The sequence below is a fragment of the Bos javanicus genome, chromosome 2 (genome assembly GCF_032452875.1).
Source record: "Bos javanicus breed banteng chromosome 2, ARS-OSU_banteng_1.0, whole genome shotgun sequence".
NCBI lineage: Eukaryota > Metazoa > Chordata > Mammalia > Artiodactyla > Bovidae > Bos > Bos javanicus.
Window position 1 is genome coordinate 22,350,960 of NC_083869.1, and position 22,102 is coordinate 22,373,061.

The window sequence follows — 22,102 nt, forward strand, 5'->3', positions numbered from 1 at the left end:
TTAGTCTCTGTGTCAAATGAACCCCAGTAACAGGCTAAATAGTGTCCTCTCAAAATTCATGTTCATGGGGAACCTCAGAATGTGATCTTGGGAAGAAGGTAACAGGAGATATAATAAAAGATAAAGATTAGATTTTACTGTATTAGAGTGAACCCTAAATCCAATGCGAGTGTTCTTGTAAGAGACAGAGGAGGACACCGAGAAGCACATGAGGAAAGGCAATGTGAAGATGAAAGGAGAGATTGGAGAGATTGGAGTGATGCACCCATGACTCACAGGATGCCAAGGATCGCCAGCAATTACCAGACAAGGAAAGAGGCATGGGATGAATTTTCCCTCAGAGCCTCCAGAAGGATTCAGTCCTGCCAATATTTCTGGCCTCCTGAACAGTGAGAGAATAAGGTTATATAAGCCATTCAGTCTGTGGTAATTTGTTATGATCTCTAGGAAACTAACACCGCCCCTAAGAACAGTTTGTGCAAAACCCTAAATGGTAATACCATGAAAGTAGGTGCTTAGTAAATGCATGTTAATGAGAGTGAACAAAAGTTCTTTTTTACTATTTTAAAAGAAAATAAATCTATGAATGGTTTTATTTTTTCCATAAAGAGCTACTGAACACCTCATACACCAGGCATTGTTCTAGGGGCTGAAGATACAGCTATGAACAAATCAGGTAAGCTCCTTGAGCTGTATTTACAGGGGAAATGGCTAAACAAGAAAACAAGACAATTTTTGTCAAGATCAGGACAATGAAGAAAGTGAAACTGGGTGCTAAAGTGACATACTGGAAGTGAGGGGAAGTCAGTACAGATTGGGCAGTCAGGCAAGGAGGAGAGAGAGACCCAAATTATGAAAAGACAGACATTCGTGACCTGGAAGGTAGTTGGTAGAGAATCTGCCTGCAATGCAAGAGACTACCTGCACTGCAGGAGATGCGGGTTCAATCCCTGAGTTGGGAAGATCTCCCAGAGAAGGAAATGGCAACCCACTCAAGTATTCTTGCCTGGGAAATTGCATGGACAGAGGAGTCCGGCGGGCTACAGTCCATGGGGTCACAAAGAGTCGAACACAACTTAGTGACTCAACCACCACAGTCTGTTTGCCATCTGGGGAGATGACTGTAGGGGCCAGAAGGAGCAGGGGCACTTGGGAGACTGTAGCATTAAGCCAGATGAGAAGACGTGAAGCTCAAATTAGAATGGGAGAGGGGTGTAGAGAAACAGACTAATACTGGATGTGTGGGAGGCGGAGTTTGACAATATCAGTTAAGTGCCTTCTCTTTGTTCAGCATTGCTTGGATTTCTATAAAAAGACACACCAAAAATATTATATTACCAAGACTTTAATATCCAGGAGTTTTGCATTCAATTGGACAGATATGTGTTTATATATTTATAAAACATATACAGACTCAAAATGCCTCATAGTGTGATAGAGGCAATAAATGCAGCAAACAAGGTTCTAGCGTGGGCAGAGTTAACAAAGAAAACTTCAGGAACTTGAGACGGGCCTTCAAAGATATGTAAGATTGAAGGAGAACGTTCCAAACTGGAAAGGCCAGAGACAAAAGAGAAAAGTGCGGAATGAACACACACTTTCGGGGGTAGGTAAATAAATTAATCTGATTGGATTAGAGGTTGTATACAGTGAATAATGCTGATTAAATAAGATCAGTAGAGTGATGAAAGATGATAGAAGGCTTTGAAATCCAGGATGAGTTTAGATTTAATCTTTCAGGGCAAGGGTCAGCAAGCTTTCTGAAAGGATCAAATCATAAAGGCTTTAGGGTTTGCAGGCCATAGGGTTTCTGCCACAACTACTCAGTTCTCCAATGTGGTGTGAAAGCAGCCATATACAATACTTATTATAAGTATGGCTGTGTTTCAGTAAAAATCTTATAAAAACAGGTGGTGGGACAGATTTTGTTGGACTAGGGTATCAGAAGAATGACATAAAAGTGGCATCTTAACCACTTTTGAAATAACCATGTAAGGGTTCTGGGTATTTCTTAATTACTCAATATCTATTTCCCTATTCCTCCTTCCTCAGAATTTTCAGTCAGATGTCAACTTTTCTATCATGCTTGTCTAGAAGCTGGTTGAACTCCTAGCACTGAAAGAAACTGAACTCCTTTCACTGAGAGAAATGGTCTCAGATTGATTTAAATTCATCAGGTTAACACTTCCTCTTTCTACAACGATTGGTTCATAAAAACCACACCTAAGCCACATACAAAGAGACATTTATTTGAAGACACAATTCAGCAGATATTATCACTCTAGCAACAAAAGATGTAAAGCCAGAGATAAAGCCAGAAGTATTTAAAACAAAGTACTTATCACAAAACGTACAACTAGGTTCCATAAAACTGTGCAAAATCATGAGTATGGTAAAAAGAAAAAATAAACACCTGTTAAGATAAACTAGTGAGGATTTGGGGGTTATTTTTTGGAATGGAAGAGGGGTCATAAAGAACCAAAAGGAAGTGGATAGGGTGACTGGATGACAGATTGGGAAAATCTTATTAGAAAGGGTAGAACCGATCAAGCCATTCCAGTTCTTAAGTTTTCCATATTTTTGTCCAAGGGACATTCTGTAGATAGAATATGAAGTCTACTGACATATAATTTCTGGAAGCCCCAGTAAAATAATAGGGCAAACAAGGGAAACAGATGAGAAACTGCTAGAAGAAAGAGGCCTAGCAAAGATTCACAAAGAATCACTGAGACTCTTCATACTTCTGAGATGAACAGGTAAAAAGAGATGTCAGTTTCCAGTCCAGCATATAAGAAGCTTGGAAGTTGCCACTGCAGCCTAACAATAAGTAAAACAAAAGTCAACAAATCTTCTTAGACCCAAAGAGAAATGAAGCCACAGGGCAAAATGCTGCTACACAAATTGGAGAAACCAACAGGCAAACACAGAGAATCAGAGCGTACTGGAGCAGCAACCTCTGTGGGAACCAGTGTTGAAGTAGGGAAACCTGAACTGTGATTTACAAATTGCTGGAGGCTCAGTGTGGAGAACTCTGAAAACTCAAGAGGAATCCCGTCATTGAGGGCTTCCACACAGTCATGAGTTTTACCTTCTGGATCTCCTCCAGGCTCTCACAGTGAATACTGAAGAAAAATCCCACCACAACCTGTTTTCCCACCATGCTTCTTCTGGAACTATTCTGCAGGAACGATTTTGAAATAAATCAGAACATTCAGTTCTTCTTAACAAGGTCTGCCTTCAGGAGAAACTGTTTAACCAGAATGGAACCAGATGGGGTTTTATCAGAGCCTAACTGGCTTGGGAAAGAGAAATAACCAGTTCAGGGTCCGCCCTCCAGCCCACCCCCACCCCTGCCCCCGAAGTCATCCTGTTCCATTTCAGGGTATGGGTGAGGGGGCTGAGAAGCATATGTGAAGTTCGCAATCCAGAGGCACAGGCTCACTAAAAGACTGAGACCTAATCTTAGGACTATAGAGCACTTCCCTTCCTCCCCCACTCCCCCCATTTTTCCACTACATCACTAAAGGCCTATTTATAGCAGTTCCTTTTATCCAGTGCATCATGCTTGGTTACTGAGATTCTCTCAGTCATGTCTGACTCTTTGTGACCCCACAGACTGTAGTCTGCCAGGCTCCTCTTCCATGGAATTCTCTAGGCAAGAATACTGAAGTGGGTTGCCATTCCCTCCTCCAGGGGATCTTCCCAACCCAGGGATCAAACCTGGGTCTCCTGCATTGTAGATAGATTCTTTACCATCTGAGTCACCAGGGAAGCCCTATATATATATAACAAGACATACAAAAAGCAAAAAAAAAAGAAAGAAAAAGGCATAAGAAACAGAGCAAGCCTTAAAAACATGTCTTAGACATGGCAGGGATGTTGGAATTACCAGACTTACGATTTAAACAACTATTATTAATATGCTAAGGGTCTAGTGAGTAAAGTAGACAGCGTATAAGCAAAGAGATGGAAATTTTAAGAAAGAACTGAAAAGAAATCCTGGAGATAAAAAAACACTGAAAGATAAAAGAATAATGCCTTTGATGACTTATTAGTAGACTAGACAGCTGAAGAAAGAACCTCTGAGCTTGAGGATATCTTAACAGAAATCTTCAAAACTGAAAAACAAAGAGAAAAAGTCTGAAGAAAAAAACCCCCCAGAATATCCAAGAATTGTGAGACAACTACAAAAGGTGTACCTGTGCATAAGGGAATACCAAAAGGAGGACAACAACAGCAAACAAACAAAAAAGAAGAAATATGCAAAGCAATAATGACTAAGAATTTCCCTCGAATTAATATGAGACACCAAACTACAGATCCAGGAAGCTCAGAGAACACCAAGCAGAATTAAAGCTTCCAAAACAAACTACACCTAGGCATGTCATTTTCAAAGTACAGAAAATTAAAAATATAGAAAAACTCCTGAACGAAGCTAGAGGGATGAGGCTGGGGGAATCTCATCTATAGAGGAGCAAAGATAAGAATTACAACTAACTTATTCTCAGAAGCCATTTAAGTAACAAAACATTTCACCGTGGAGTGAAAAGTGCTGAGAGAAAAAAAACCCTCACCAACTTAGAATTCCACATTCTGCAAAATTATCCTTCAAAGTTCAGTTCAGTTGCTCAGTTGTGTCCGACTCTTTGCGATCCCATGAACTGCAGCACACCAGGCCTCCCTGTCCATAACCAACTCCCGGAGTCCACCCAAACCCAGGTCCATTGAGTCAGTGATGCCATCCAACCATCTCATCCTCTGTTGTCCCCTTCTCCTTCTGCCCTCAATCTTTCCCAGCATCAGGGTCTTTTCCAATGAGTCAGCTCTTCACATCAGGTGGCCAAAATATTGGAGTTTCAGCTTCAACATCAGTCCTTCCAATGAACACCCATGACTGATCTCCTTTAGGATGGACTGGTAGGATCTCCTTGCAGTCCAAGGGATTCTCAAGAGTCTTCTCCAACACCACAGTTCAAAAGCATCAATTCTTCTGCGCTCAGCTTTCATTATAGTCCAACTCTCACATCCATACATGACCACTGGAAAATCCATAGCCTTGACTAGACAGACCTTTGTTGGCAAAGTAATGTCTCTGCTTTTCAATATGCTATCTAGGTTGGTCATAACTTTCCTTCCAAGGAGTAAGTGTCTTTTAATTTCATGGCTGCAATCACCATCTGCAGTGATTTTGGAGCCCAGATAAATAAAGTCAGCCACTGTTTCCACTGTTTCCCCATATATCTGCCATGAAGTGATAGGACTGGATGCCATGATCTTAGTTTTCTGAATGTTGAGCTTTAAGTCAACTTTTTCACTCTCCTCTTTCACTTTCATCAAAAGTGAAGCATAAATAGACTTTCTCAAGCAAAAATTAAGGGAATCTATTGTCAGTAGACCTTCCTTGCAAGAGAGGTTTAAAGAGGTGCTTTTGAGAGAACAAAAATGATACATGTCAGAAACTCTTATCTATATAAAGGAAGAGCATTGGAGAAGGAATAAGTGAAGGAAAATTAAAATTTTTATTTTTGTAATCTTACAGATCTAACAGATAATAGCAACACAGTACTCAACTACATATAGCTATATATATGTGTGTGTGTATGCTTATGTATAAATAAAATGAATGAGCAAGGATGTAAGGGACAGAAGAGAGAAATTAGGATTATTTTGTTATTATAGGGTACTTTCACTACTCATGAAGCAGTATATAGTGTTATCTGAAAGTGGATTTGGGTTAGTAAATCCAAATGTATCCATATATTGAAATTTTTAGGACAAACACTGAAAAAAATAAAACAAATATAACTAATATGCTGAGAGCAGATAAAAAGGAATAATATAAAATGGTCAATTAAAGCTATAAATGGTGGAAAAGAAGGGCAGCAAACAGAAAATACGATTGACCCTTGAACAACAATGGGAGTTGATCTGCGCGTGACTTGTAGGCCCTCAGCATCTGTGGATTCAACAGACCATGTAATACTGTAGTATTTACTATTGAAAAATACCCATGTATAAGTGGACCCATGCAGTTGAAGCTAGCATTGTCCAGGGTCAATCGTAGTAATAAAAGTGGTAGCTATTAGTCCAACTACATCAATAATCACTCTGAATGTCAGCAGTTTGAATGCGTCAACTAAAAGACAGAGATTCTCAGAGTGGATCAAAAAACCTGATCCAGGAGGGGAATGACATCAGCAAAATGGCAGCATAGAAATTTCTACCACTGATTTCCTCCTGGAAATATCAATTTGAACAACTATCCACATATAAAAATACCTTCACAAGAGTCTGGGTGATGAATTAGAGAATCTGAGCAAAACACAGAAATAAGAAAAAAAATGCATTGAGGAGGGTAGGAATGATAGTTTCACATTATTCCCGTCACACCTTCTCCAAATCTAGACTGCCTGGGTCAAGACAGACAACCTCCCCAAGGGAGAAAGACAGTGAAGTAGTGAGCAGGCAATTTCACTGTGGACCCCAGAGCCACCCTCCCCAGAACCCAGCTAACTCCTTCAGCCTTTAGGCGGCTTTCTGTAGGCTCCCTCGAACATAGGCTGCAGCTCACTCCAGGGTCTGCAGGCCCCAGTGGCACCAGAGGACTCTCATGGTTCCAGGTTCCCAGAGGAACTGCAAGCCCAGGGCCCTAGACCACCTTCGTGCCAGCCAGCTCCAGAAGTCCCAGAGGGCTTCCACGGCCCAGGCTCCTGGCAGGATCCTGCTAATCCAGCCTCTTGGCACATACCAGCACCAGCCACCTCCTATGGCCCTGGGTGGCTCCAGTGGCCTCTGGCTTCCCAAGAGTTTCCATAAACCCTGGCTCCTGGCTGGGCCAGCACCAGGCCAACTACCAAGGATAGGTTTTTGATCCAACCCACCACCAGGCCAGCTCCCATAATCCCAGGATCCCATGCCATCTCATGCCACACTGGCCCCTGTGGGTGCAGACTCCAGATAGGCTGCTACAGACCCAGGCTCCTAGCCTTCTCCATCACTAGGCCAGCCCCTGAGGCCCTACCCTCAAGGCTGGTTCCCATAGGTTCATGCTTGCAGTCCATACCACACCAGTCTGGACCCACAGACACAACTTCCAGGCTGGCCCCTAAGGCCCCAGGTGACAGGATGACTCCTGCATCCCCATGCTCCAGGCTTGTCCTCGTGCCAGGGTAGCCCTGTGGTCCCAGCCTTCAGGCCAGCTCCTATGCAGTCAGGCTCCCAGTCTACCCTAGTACCAGATAGACCCACACAGATTAAGATGATGGGCCTACCCCACTGGCCCTTTGCACCTGGTTGGCTCCCGTGGACCCAAGATCCAGGTCTGCCCATAACGACCCAGTCTCAGGTTCATCAGTGTGGACTCAAGCACCAGGCCTGCCCAGTGAGCCACTGTGGACCCAGGCACCAAGCTGACCCCTATTTACCCAAATACCAAGCCTTCTTACACGCTGACGCAGGCAGCAGACCTGCCTGCCCAAGGAATACAGTAGCAAGCCTGCCCTTAGACACACCACACAATCTGCCTAGAATCTCTGGATAGGCTGACTGGTGAAAGATTTCTGCCTGGCAAAGACAGTTTGTAAAGACTGGAAGAGATGACTACTTCCTCAAATTCATAGGCACCGATATAAGGCCCGAGGGATCAATAATCAAAGAAACATGACTCCATCAAAGAAAGCTATTAAAAGTCCAATGACTGACCTTAAAGACATGGAGATCTATGAACTGACAAATAATTCATAATAATCCTCTTAAAGAAATTTAGATCTTAATTATGTTGAATTGGTTCATAGTGATTTTCAGGCCTACTATATTCTTCTACTTCTCTGTATATACATTCTAGTAATTTTTGTGAATTTGATATTGAAACTCCAACTAAAAATCTTAATTTAGTTACTTTTAAAAATAATTGTAATATATAATGGAACTATATGTAACCTTGTTCTGTATTTTCCAAGTTTCCTGTAAATGTGTTATCATACTTTCATAATTTAAAAAATGAAAATATTGGAAATTTAGTGAACTAAAAGAAAAGAGAGACAATTAAATGAAATTAGGAATACAATGCATGAAGAAAATGAGAAGTTAAACAAAGAAATAGAAGCCACAAATAAAAACAGAAACCTTAGCACTGAAGAATACAGTGCTTGAAGAATTCAACAGTTTCAACTGAGCTGAAATAGACTCAGTCAATCAAGAAACAAGTCATTTGAAATTATCTGATCAGAGAAGCAAAAGGAAAAAAGAATGAAAAGAATGAAGACAGTCTATGTGAATTATGAGATACCATCAAAAGAAACAATCTACACATAACTGGAGTCCAGAAGGAAAAGAAAGGGAGAAAAGAGCAGAAAGTTTACTTAAAGAAACAGTAACTGAGAACTTCCCAAATCTGAGGATACGTTTGGATGTCCAAGTTCAATGAAGCTAAGGCACATGTGCTAAGTCACTTCAGTCATGTCCGACTCTGCAACCCTATGGACTGTAGCCCACCAGGCTCCTCTGTCCATGGGATTCTCCAGGCAAGAATACTGGAGTGGGTTGCCATGCCCTTCTCCAGGGGATCCTGCCGACCCAGGGATCATCCATGTCTCTTTTATCTCCTGCATTGGCAGGTGGGTTCTTTACCATTAGAGCCAACTGGGAAGCCCAGTGAAGCTAATAAATCCCAAATTTCAACCCCAAATGATTTTATCCAAGGTATGATATAACTATCTAAAACCAAACGAAGAGAGAATTTTAAAAGCAGCAAGAGGAAAAAAGAAATCTCACACATAAAGGGAACCAGCAGAAGGCGATGACCAAGATTTCTCAGCAGAAAACTTGCAGGCCAGAGGAGAGTAAGATGATATATTCAAAAGTACAAGAACTAAAAAAAATCTGCCAAGAATACTTTACCTAGCAAGGTTGTCTTTCAGGAACGGAGAGATGGACTTTCCCAAACAGAAGCTGAGGGAGTTCATCACCATTAGACTTGTACTATAAGATATACTGAAAGGAGTTCAAGCTGAAATGAAAGAATGAAACATGAAAATGTATGAAAATATAAAATATAATGGTAGAGGTAGGTATGGAACTAAAAGACCCTTCGTGGAAAGAACCTACTATAGGAAACTAACAATTATAATATTGTATGCTTTGTCGCTCAGTCGTGTCTGACTCTGCAACCCCATGAACTGTAACCCACCAGGCTCCTCTCTCCATGGGATTTTCTAGGCAAGAATCCTGGAGTGGGTTGCCACTTCCTACTCCAGGGGAATCTTCCTGACCCAGGGATAGAACCTACATCTCTTGCATTGGCAGGCAGATTCTTTACCAGTGAGCCACCTAGAAAGCCCACAATTATAATATTAGCAAATAATTATTGGCCATTTACTAGTGCAAAGGTGCTATTCAAAGGCATCAATTTAATTGTCACAGCAATTTGATAAGCTAGTTACTATAATTACCCTGATTTTATGGACAAGAAAACTGAAGCACGGGAAAGTTAAGTCACTTATCCAAAGCCACACACCTTTCAGCTTTCAAGTGGCAGAACCGAGGGTCTGATCCAGGCAGTCTGACTCTGGAGCCTCTGCACGTACCTGCCACTTCCACAGTCCAGACGGTGTGGGGGAGGGAGTGGGTGGGAGTTAGATTCAGGAAGACTAGAGAGCATAGAAAGTAGTAATGTATGGGTAACATATTTTCTAAACTTCAAAGAGTTGAATTATTCTGTTTTTCAAAGAGGCAAAATTAAAATTCTAAGCAATATTTACAAGGAAAATGGTAGAGTGACAGGTGAACTGTGTTCAGTAGTAAAGTGTTTAAAATTTCTTTTCTTGTCCAGGAAAGGTCCAGAGATTAATTTCAGACTCTGGGTTTTTGGTCGTTTTTTTCGTTTGTTAAGCTTACTTAAATTCATATGTTAATAATTTAATGGTAACTACTAAAAAAACAAAGAAAATATTCATGAAAGTTACTGAAATTCCCATTAGAGAATTAAGTAAATGAACGATGATACACATATATAGAATACTATAGCGCAGTTTAAAAAAAAAAAAGGATTGAATTGAAATGAAAAAGTATTTATTCTCAATATTTTGAGTTAAAAAAAGAGGTTATAAAATTCTTCATTTTAATAAATATATATGTGCTTTTGAGTGCATATATACATATGTAAACATTTTCTGCATACATTAACTAAGATTATTTCTGTTGGCATTACTGAATACTTTTTATTTTCTACTATATACATTTTGGTATTGACTGCATTTTTTTTTAAATGTGCACACATACTGTCTTATTATAATCAGAAAAGAAAAAGATTGTGATTGAGAGGAAAAAGAAAATGTCATGTTTTGCTCTGTCTGGCCATTCCTCTAGGCAAGGTCACGAGGACAGCAGTAACATTTCTTACAGTGGACGGTAGGGAAAGCTGCTCCTGGCGAGGAGCAGAATCACCCTCTGGGGCCACCGAACTATCAGATTCACTTGATGAGAGGGTGCCTCCCACAAAGAGTGGTGCTATTCTGCACAAGGTGGCCTAACACAAGTCACACCTTTGAAAAGGGACTGTTTATATCAGTAGAGATGCCTCTTTGTTGGGACAATTGTCAATTAGATCATTTAAGTATGTGGCTGCTGCTGCTAAGTCACTTCAGTGTTGCCGACTCTGTGTGACCCCATAGACGGCAGCTCACCAGGCTCCCCCGTCCCTGGGATTCTCCAGGCAAGAACACTGGAGTGGGTTGCCATTTCCTTCTCCAATGCAGGAAAGTGAAAAGTGACAGTGAAGTCGCTCAGTCCTGTCCTACTCTTAGCAATGTCATGGACTGCAGCCTACCAGGCTCCTCCATCCATGGGATTTTCCAGGCAAGAGTACTGGAGTGGGTTACCATTGCCTTCTCTGTGAGTATGTGGAGAGTATCCTAAAGGTTTGGCTATCTTAATGCAAGTCCTGGTTCCCACCTGGTAACAGTTGGGAAATTTGGGCCAGAAGCTTATTCTCATCAGCTTGAGATGGATTTAAGTAACCTACATGGAGGCCGAATAATTCTGATTAGCTAGGGCAAAGGATACAAGTGAGCCAAGTCAATCACAGTAGACAAAACTGGCTGACACAATCCTGGAGGCAGGCGGAAGACACTAGATGATAGACATTCATAAAGCAGTGTGGGCTTCCCTGGCAGCTCAGTGACAAAAAAATCCGCCTGCAATGCAGGAGATGTGGGTTTGATCCCTGAGTCAGGAAGATTCCCTGGAGGAGGAAATGGCAACCCACTCCAGTATTCTTGCCTGGAGAATCCCATGGACAGAGGAGCCTGGCGGGCTACAGTCCGTAGGGTTGAAAAGAGTCGGACACGACTGAGCTCAACAACAACAAAGCAGTGCAAGAGCTGGAGCCCCAAATCCAGCAGCCAGTTCCAAAGTTGAGCCAAGAACCTGAGGGAGTAGTTGCATATGTAATAGGGGTTCACATATGAGATGTCTTCCAGGAATTTCATCAAAAGATTACTTTCTTCGAGGTAGTTGGTTTTTTACTAGAGCTGACATGGAGCTGTACAATGACTTTTACTCAAGGACATCTTAAAGGCCCTGCTAGACATATTGGCAAACACATGATAAGTATACCTCGGCTAGACGTCTGACAAACATGCAGTAAGCATAACCACAGCATGATTACCAGTCATTAGTCCACACGCCCTTCATTTGCTCAGCCTTCTTAAGGCTTAAGATCTCATCTCTTAGGTATCTCTAGGGGAAAATGAAAGTGAAGTCGCTCAGTCATGTCTGACTCTTTGCGACCCCATAGACTGTAGCCTACCAGGCTCCTCTGTCCATGGGATTTTCCAGGCAATAGTGCTGGGGTGGATTGCCATTTCCTTCTCCAGGGGATCTTCCCAACCCAGGGCTTGAACCCGGGTCTCCCGCATTATAGACAGACACTTTACCGTCTGAGCCAAAGTAGGAGAGGCATTTCTCTAGGGGAAATACACATTAACTCTAAGATAATTAATATTTCCATTAGCTCATACTACTCTGCTATCTTCTTTTACCACATTTGATAGATTTTTATCTCTGTACATTCCTAGTTTATTTTATTCTGCATTGAGGATTTTTGGATCTTGACTCTGTAGCAAGAACTACAGAAACATTCTTCTCTGTGCTGGGCAGGAACTTTCTACACTTGGAGTCTAGAGTGGGGCTCCAATAACATATAAGAATTTGGAAAATGGTGCAAAGAAGAACAATTTTCAGAGACATTTAACTTTTAAAAGAAAATGTAGGTGAATATCATGATGACCTTGATACAGGTTAGGATTCCTTAAATAAGACACCAAATGCACAAACTATAAAAGATTAGTAAAAAGCCATATTTTAGAAAATAACATCCCTGAAGAAATATAAGAGGAAATTATGAGTTTCTAAAAAACTTTAGAAGCTTTAAGAGATGATGAAATGAAAGCACTGAGGTTTTGTTACATTATCCACAATACAGTAAATGTATTGGCTGAGTTACTGAATATATCAGAAAAGTACTTCATCCAGTTTTACCCATAATATGAATTTTTTGACTGGAATCTGATAATGGCCCTATAGTGAGGAAATAGTGTAAATATATGAGAAATGAAGACAGGGGTCAGTTTTATTTTGTTTTGCTTTTGTCCACAAACCAAAAAGAAATGGATTTCATGTGAGAAATATGTCCTGATAGTAAAAATTCTATTGAGATGGATTTCCAAAGGAAGTTCCCAGACTCAGTGTACCCTTTTTCCCATAATAAGAACACATTTCTCTCCATAGAGGACTGAGACTCTGGAAATTTTTTCTGCCTTCCTCTAAGACAAATATTCCTGCCTGCCCTTGAAACAGATTTATAATTTCGAGTTTGTTCCCTAAATGTGTCACTTTCAGAAATTTGTATTAGAATCATCTGCAGAATCTGGGGGGAAAAGAATGGACACAATCCCAGTGATGTTGATTTAGTAAGTCTGACAGGGGCCCTAGCATCTATATTTTTAAAAATTACATTCCCCAAGTGATCATTTTGCAATGCATAGAAATGTCAAATCATTTTGTTATACACCTGAAATTAACATAATATTGTATGTAAATTATGCTTCAATTTAAAAAAGTTTTATCCCCCAGATGATTCTGGTGTGAAGCTGATTGAGCAATGTAACAGACCTTTGGACTCCAGACTATGATTAAACGCTCTGCTCTTTACCCTTCTATACCTCCGTCATGGTTGATCCCTGCCCCACGTTATTCCATCTTTCGCTCACATGACGCTCCTAGGTCATGATCAGTAACCTACACATTAAAATCACACTGAACAAATAATGTGTGGAGCAAGCAGGTAGCTTGCCAACACCAAATTGCTAGCATGTACAAAAATACCTAGTTTTACTGCACTTGGTTTTATTGTGCTCTGCAGATAACTGTGCTTTTTACAAATTGAAGGTCTGTGGAAACCCTGCATTGCCAGATGATGGTTAGCACTTTTTAGCAATAAAGTATTTTTTAATTAAGACGTGTAAATTGTTTTACAGACATAATGTACATTTGTACACATTGCACATTTAACAGACTATACTGTAAATATCACTTTTATAGGCAATAGGAAACCCCAAAGTTCATGTGACTCACGTTATTGCAGCATTCATTTTATTGTGGCAGCCTGGAACCAAACCCACAATGTCTTCAAAGTATACCTGTAACAACAGTGAAATGAGAAGATGAGAACATGCTGAGAAAGAGACAGAATGATAGAGTGCCTGAAAGCACATCGGGAGTAAGGCCTAAAAGAGGAAACAATGGAACAGCTCTTGTCAAAATGGAGGAAGTGTCTGAACTCTAGCCCTCCGCGCTCTACCCTTTATAGAACATCACCTAGAGCAATATCCGGGCACCAGCTGGCTCCTTAGCCATGGCCTCCCATTGATCACCTTCCCTCAGAGGGACTGATACTACGCTCTCTTATTTCCCTTTCCAAGAGTGGAAGAGACAAACTGCTCTTTTTCAGATTCCTCCAATATTACTTTCAGGAACCCTCTACATTCACATAGGCTAAACTCCCTATAACAGAGGGAATTTACCACTTTTCCTGCTTACCACCTTCCAAAGTTAGCAGAGGAATTTTGGACAAACAAGAAAAGTGATCATTTCCTTCATACTCTAGTTTTTGACACAACATGGTTGTATGAGTTAAATTAAAGTGGTTGAGAAGAAAGATTCAGGGAGATGCTCCTGAATTTCTCTGAGATCACTGCCTGGGATTGAAGGTTTCTAAATACGGTTTCAACTGCCCTCAGGGACAATCTCCTTTTGCCTCTAAAACAATTACATTCACTATGGCAAATATTGGGCTTAAGCTTTTTTAATAGCAGTTTTTCATTCGACAAAGGCTATTATGTAAAAAGAAGACCCTTAACCAATTACTGAGGCAACATATGAAATGAAATTTCTAAGGCTTTTCTAGGAATTTTATCACATTCAGTTCAGCGGCTCAGTTCAGTCGCTCAGTCGTGTCTGACTCTTTGCAACCCCATGAATCGCAGCACACCGGGCCTCCCTGTCCATCACCAACTCCCAGAGTTCACTCAAACTCACGTCCATCGAGTCGGTGATGCCATCCAGCCACCTCATCCTCTGTTGTCCCCTTCTCCTCCTGCCCCCAATCCCTCCCAGCATCAGGGTCTTTTCCAATGAGTCAACTCTTCGCATGAGGTGGCCAAAGTATTGGAGTTTCAGCTTCAACATCAGTCCTTCCAATGAACACCCAGGGCTGATCTCCTTTAGGATGGACTGGTTGGATCTCCTTGCAGTCCAAGGGACTCTCAGGAGTCTTCTCCAACACCACAGTTCAAAAGCATCAATTCTTCGGCACTCAGCTTTCTTCACAGTCCAACTCCCACATCCAAACATGACCACTGGAAAAACCATAGCCTTGACTAGATGGACCTTTGTTGGCAAAGTAATATCTCTGCTTTTCAATATGCTATCTAGTTTGGTCATAACTTTCCTTCCAAGGAGTAAGCATCTTTTAATTTCATGGCTGCAGTCACCATCTGCAGTGATTTTGGAGCCCAAAAAAATGGAGTCTGAAACTGTTCCCACTGTTTCCCCATCTATTTCCCATGAAGTGATGGGACTGGATGCCATGATCTTAGTTTTCTGAATGCTGAGCTTTAAGCCAACTTTTTCACTCTCCTCTTTCACTCTCATAAACAGGCTTTTTAGTTCCTCTTCACTTTCTGCCATAAGGGTGGTGTCATCTGCATATCTGAGTTAGCATTATATAAACATCTTGTCTCCAAAATGTACACCCATGGGAGAGGGCTTGAGTTAGGCTATTAGAACGAATCATATGCCAGGCTTGAGGACATAGTTAATAGTCCTTTTAGCTATAGGCTATAGAAGCCTAGATGCCAATTAACACTGCACTGAGAAACTCACTTTTATCAGTTTTATTCTCCAAGAACAACTTACTCCAAACCTAGTGCCCAGGCATCTTTCTGACTCAGTCTGGGTAGTGCTTTTATAGCTCAGAAGTCTTGAGTTCTGTGTCCTGTTTCCACTTTTTGGAATGGCTTAGGGAAAGCTTGCATAGAAGTTAAGGTAAAAGGAAAGTCTAATTTTTGGAATTGTAGGGACATTTAAATATTTGTAGAATTGATTCTTGGGACATTATCACATTTAGTCTATGTCCAGTGCTCAGCTGCTCAGTCATGTCTGACCCTTTGTGACCCATAGACTATAACCCACTAGGTTCCTCTGTCTATGGGATTTTCCAGGCAAGAATATTAGAGTGGGTTCCCATTTCCTCCTCCAGGGGATCTTCCCGACCCAGGGATCAAACCCACATTTCCTGTGTCTCCTGCGTTGCAGGCAGATTCTTTACTGCTGAGCCATCGGGGAATAACAGTTCCTCATGATTTGGCTTTTTCAGCCATTGATAGTCACAACACAGTCTGGTTCCTCTACTGCCACTCAGAGACTTGAGTTCTGTTACTTCTTCTTCAGCTACTTTTGTTGACATTTGAAAGAATCAGCACAAGAAAGAGCAGGTGTTTCTGTCCTAAGTTCTCTAAATACAGAAGCTTCATCAAAGTTTTTAGCTGGCATTCCAAGAGTTGGCAGGGTAACAGATATTTACCTGGTGCCTACTGTGTGCCAAGCACTGTTCCAGGTACTAAGGATACCTCAGAAATCAACACAGATAAAGTGCCTACCCTTTTGAGGAAGGAAGGAATGTAGAACTCCTGAAACCCAAAATCTACTGGAAGAATGCATCTGAGGTCTATCTATGCTTAACTGATATGCTGAAGATATGATAGATAACTTGTTTTTTGAACTAGCTATTAAACTCAAAAGTTCCATCCAGGTTTTAACAAGAATCAGCTAAAGACCTTACTCCAAAGTCAAAACTAAATCTGAGGTTTTGCCACTTCCTCTTTATATCATACAAATTTGGTTAGTTTTACAGTGTTTCATCTTAGAGATTATTCAAATTACAAAATGTTATACACATTTGTAAGATTCTTTATTGAATGACTGCCTATTACATAAGTTTGTCTGTGAGCAACTTTTTTACTGAACAAACTAGTAGTAAAAACAGGAGTATTTTTTGTTCTTCATTTTCATTTTCCTGATCTCTAACCCTTTTACAAAAAAAAAAAAAAGAAAAGGTCAAAACAAAACCACAAGTACCATATCAAGACACTAAATCTTGAGGCAAATCAGATGGGCTCCAAAGTCATCGTGTTGCTATTGCATACTTTCTGCACTCTATCTTACCTAAATCATTGATTTAACTTTTAGTTTCATAATCTAATTCTGGTTTCACTGTTTTTCTCCTTAAAACTTCTGAAGTGCTGACCCAGGCAAAAGCCCTTGTCTATTTAACTACATTTGAGTCTCACCGGACATCAATAAAATCAGTAACAAGGTGAAATGTTTAGATTATGTTTTCCCTAAGGAAAAAAACATATATACATAATACACATATAATATATAATCTGTATATATACCAACAACTATGGTATAACTCTTTTATAGTGGCTGGATTTCTTACTTTCTCCAGCCATAACAATAACACATGCGATTTATTTTCACTAGTTTATTATAAAAGGATATGCTAAAGGATACAAATGAACACCCAGATGGACGAGATGCATAGGGCACAGTATGTGAGAACAGAGCATGGAGCTTCCATGCTCTCTCAGGAGGAATCCTTCTCCAGGTACATCCACATGTCCACCGACTCAGCCTTCTAAGAATATTTTAATAGCAAATTGAAAAGGGGAAAAAGCCACTATGTATTAACAAAAATACAATGTTGAATAAAAAAAAACAGTTTTCAGGGTTTTACCTTGACAAGTCAGAAATTGTGGCTGAGATGGTAAAGAATCTGTCTGCAACGCGGGAGACCTGGGTTGGGAAGATTCCCTGAAGGAGTGGGGGGCACGACAACCCACTCCAGTATTCCTGCCTGGAGAATCCCATGGACGGAGGAGCCTGGTAGGCTACAGTCCATGGGGTAGCAAAGAGTCGGATGCAACTGAGTGACTAAGCACATAGCATGTAAAACAACAAAAAGAAGCCATAATTTCAGAGGATGTTTATATAAAGCCATAAACCCGGCTAAGTGAAAAGCTCCCTGTCCATTACCAACTCCTGGAGTTCACTCAAACTCATGTGCATCAAGTCGGTGATGCCATCCAGCCATCTCATCCTCTGTCGTCCCCTTCTCCTCCTGCCCCCAATCCCTCCCAGCATCAGGGTCCTTTCCAATGAGTCAACTCTTCACATGAGGTGGCCAAAGTATTGGAGTTTCAGCCTCAGCGTAAGTCCTTCCAAAGAACACCCAGGACTGATCTCCTTCAGAATGGACTTTGGATCTCCTTACAGTCCAAGGGACTCTCAAGAGTCTTCTCCAACACCACAGTTCAAAAGCATCAATTCTTTGGCGCTCAGCTTTCTTCACAGTCCAACTCTCACATCCATACATGACCACTGGAAAAACCACAGCCTTGATGGACCTTTGTTGGAAAGTAATGTGTCTGCTTTTGAATATGTTCTCTAGGTTGGTCATAACTTTCCTTCCAAGGAGTAAGTCTTTTAATTTCATGGCTGCAATCACCATCTGCTGTGATTTTGGAGCCCCAAAAAGTAAAGTCTGACACTGCAGAGAGAAGAAAATAAATGGGTCCTTGATGACAGTTCGAGTCATAGGATTAAACCTCACCTGAAGCCAGTCAGGAAGCAACAGTTAGAACTGGACATGGAACAACAGACGGGTTCCAAATAGGAAAAGGAGTACGTCAAGGCTGTATAGTTTCACCCTGCTTATTTAACTTATATGCAAAGTACATAATGAGAAACTGGGCTGGAAGAAGCACAAGCTAGAATCAAGATTGCTGGGCTGCTGCTGCTGCTAAGTCACTTCAGTCGTGTCCGACTCTTAGCGACCCCATGGACTGCAGCCTACCAGGCTCCTCCATCCATGGGATTTTCTAGGCAAGAATACTGGAGTGGGGTGCCATCACCTTCTCCAGTGCATGAAAGTGAAAAGTGATCAATAACCTCAGATGTGCAGATGACACCACCCTTATGGCAGAAAGTGAAGAGGAGCTAAAGAGCCTTTTGATAAAAGTGAAAGAGGAGAGTGAAAAGGTTGGCTTAAAGCTCAACATTCAGAAAACGAAGATCATGGCATCTGGTCCCATCACTTCACGGCAAAGAGATGGGGAAACAATGGAAACAGTGAGAGACTTTATTTTTGGGGGCTCCAAAATCACTGCAGATGGTGACTTCAGTCATGAAATTAAAAGACAGTTGCTCATTGGAAGAAAACCTATGACCAAACTAGACAGCATACTAAAAAGCTGAGACATTACTCTGACAACAAAGGTCCATCTAGTCAAAGCTATGGTTTTTCCAGTGGTCACGTATGGATGTGAGAGTTGGACTAGAAATAAAGTTGAGTGCCGAAGAATTGATGCTTTTGAACTGTGGTGTTGGAGAAGACTATTGAGAGTCCCTTGGACTGCAAGGAGATCCAACCAGTCAATCCCAAACGAAATCAGTCCTGAATATTCATTGGAAGGGCTGATGTTGAAGCTGAAACTCCAATACTTTGGAGTGCGAATAACTGACTCATTGGAAACGACCCTGATGTTTGGAAAGATTCAAGGCGAGAGGAGAAGGGGACGACAGAGGATGAGATGGCTGGATAGTTTCACGGACTCAATGGACATGAATTTGAGTAAGCTCCAGGAGTTAGTGATGGACAGGGAAGCCTGGAGTGCTGCAGTCCATGGGGTTGCAAACAGTCAGACACAACTGAGTGACTGAACTGAAGTGACTGAAGGAGAAATTGGTGCTGTCAGGAAGGGGACAGGGAGTTTCAAATAAACTAAATATTTTTTAAAGACATTGAAATTATATTGCTGTTGTTTGTTCAGTTGCTCAGTCATATCCAATTCTTTGTGACCCCATGTACTGCAGTATGCCAGGCTTCCCTGCCTTCACCGTCTCCCAGAGCTTACTCAGACTCATGTCCATTGAGTCAGTGATGGCATCTAACCATCTTATCCTTTGTCATCCCCTTATCCTCCTGCCTTCAATCTTTCCCAGCATCAGGGTCTTTTCAAATAAGTCCACTCTTCACATCAGGTGGCCAAAGTATTGGAGCTTCAGCTTAGGATTGACTGGTTTGATCTCCTTGCAGTTCAAGGGACTCTCAGAGTCTTCTCCAACACCACAGTTCACTGATGTTTAATATGCTATCTAGTTTTGTCACAGCTTTTCTCCCAAGGAGCAAGTGTCTTTTAATTTCATGCCTGCAGTCACCATCTGCAATGATTTTGGAGCCCAAGAAAGTAAAGTCTCTCACTGTTTCCATTGTTTCTCATCTCTTTGCCATTAAGTGATGGGACCAGATGTCATTATTTTAGTTTTCTGAATGTTGAGTTTTAAGCCAGCTTTTTCACTCTCTTCTTTCACCTTCATCAAGAGGCTCTTTAGTTCCTCATCAGTTTCTGCCATGAGGGCGGTATCATGTGCATATATGAGAATATTGATGTTTCTCCCAGCAAACATGATTCCACCTGTGCTTCATCCAGTCTGGCATTTCTCATGATGTACTCTGCATATAAGTTAAATAAGCTGGGTGACAATATACAGCCTTGACGTACTCCTTTCCCAATTTGGAACCAGTCTGTTGTTCCATGACTGGTTCTAACTCTTGCTTCTTGACCTGCATATCAGTTTCTCTGGGGGCAGGTAAGGTGGTCTGGTATTCCCATCGTTTTCAGAATTTTCTGGTTTGTTGTGATCTACACAGTCAAAGGCTTTAGTGTAGTCAATGAAGCAGAACTAGATATTTTTCTGGAATTCTCTTGGTTTTTCTATGATCCAATGGATGCTGGCAATTTGATCTCTGGGTTCCTCTGCTTTTTCTAAATCCAGTTTGAACTTCTGGAAGTTCTCAATTCATATGCTGCTGAGCCTGGCATTAAGAGTTTTAAGCATTACTTTCCTAGCATGTAAAATGAGTGCAATTGTGTGGTAGTTTGAACATTCTTTGGCATTGTCCTTCTTTGGGATTGGAATGAAAACATTCCAGGACATTTTCCAGTCCTGTGGCCACTGCTGAGTTTTCCAAACTTGCTAGCACATTGAGTGCAGCACTTTAGCAGCAGCATCTTTTAGAATGCGAAATAGCTCAGCTGGAATTCCATCACCTCCACTAGCTTTGTTCACAGTGATGCTTCCTAAGGCTCACTTGACTTCACACTCCCGGATGTCTGGCTCTCAGTGAGTAATCACACCATTGTGGTTATCTGGGTCATGAAGTTCTTTTTTGTATAGTTCTTCTGTGTTTTCTTGCCACCTCTTCTTAATTTCTTCTGCTTCTGTTAAGTCCATACCATTTCTGTTCTTTATTTTGTCCATCTTTACATGATATGTTCCCTTAGTATCTCTGAGTTTCTTGAAGAGATCTCTAGTCTTTCCTATTCTATTGTTTTTCTCTATTTCTTTGCATTGCTCGCTTATGAAGGCTTTCTTATCTCTCCTTGCTATCTTTGGAACTCTGCATTCAAATATATTTCCTTTTGGAAAGGTATACCTTTCCTTTTCTCCCTTGCCTTTAGCTTCTCTTCTTTTTTTCAGCTATTTGTAAGGCCTCCTCAGACAACCATTTCGCCTTTTTGCATATCTTTTGGGGGGAATGGTTTTGATCACCACCTCCTGTGCATTGTCACAAACCTCAGTCCGTAGTTCTTCAGGCACTCTATCAGATGTAATCCCTTGAATCTATTTGTCACTTCTATTGTATAATCATAAGGGATTTCATTTAGGTTATACCTGAATGGCCTAGTGGTTTTCCCTACTTTCTTCAATTTAAGTCTGAATTTGGCAATAAGGAGTTCACGATCTGAGGCACAGTCAGCTTCCAGTCTTGTTTTTGCTGACTGCATAAAGCTTCTCCATCTGTGGTAGCAAAGAAAATGACCAATCTGATTTCGGTGTTGACTATCTGGTGATGTCCATGTATAGTCTTCTCTTGTGTTGTTGGAAGAGGGTGTTTGCTATGACCAGTGCATTCTCTTGGCAAAACTATTAGCCTTTGCCTTGCTTAATTTTGTACCTCAAGGCCAAACTTGCCTGTTAGTCCAGGTATCTCTTGACTTCTTACTTTTGGATTCCAGTCCCCTATGATGAAAAGGTCATCATTTTGTGGTGTTAATTCTAGAAGGTCTTGTAGGTCTTCATAGAACAGTTCAACTTCAGCTTCTTCAGAATTACTGGTTGGGGCATAGACTTGGATTACTGTGATACTGAATGGTCTGCCTAGGAAATGAATAGAAATCTTTCTGTCATTTTTGAGATTGCACCCTTTTGTTGTTTTTGAGATTTGTCGTTTTCGAAATTGCACCCTTTTGTTGACTCTGCGGGTTTCTCCATTTCTTCTAAGGGATTCTCGCCCACAGTAGTGACTTCAAACAACACATTGTAAGTCAGTCTGAACACTTCTACTGTTTTATCTTCCTCTTCTTTACTTATCTTTGATTAGACACTATGGATGGTCCAGAGTCCAAAGAGAGAAAGT

The 22,102-nt window shown here is 41.1% G+C and overlaps 1 long non-coding RNA gene across 2 annotated transcripts in view; it reads right to left on the reverse strand.

Moving 5' to 3' along the window:
• LOC133258445 (uncharacterized) overlaps positions 1-22,102 on the reverse strand; it is an 89,757-nt gene that overhangs the window by 63,507 nt on the left and 4,148 nt on the right. Inside the window, exons 2-3 of one of the 2 annotated variants that reach the window (XR_009740029.1) lie at positions 13,633-13,697; positions 8,899-9,007 (exon numbers count right to left, since the gene is read on the reverse strand). This is a non-coding gene — a long non-coding RNA (uncharacterized LOC133258445). The remainder of the gene's footprint in view (positions 1-8,898; positions 9,008-13,632; positions 13,698-22,102) is intronic. The other variant, XR_009740025.1, reaches the window with a different exon arrangement.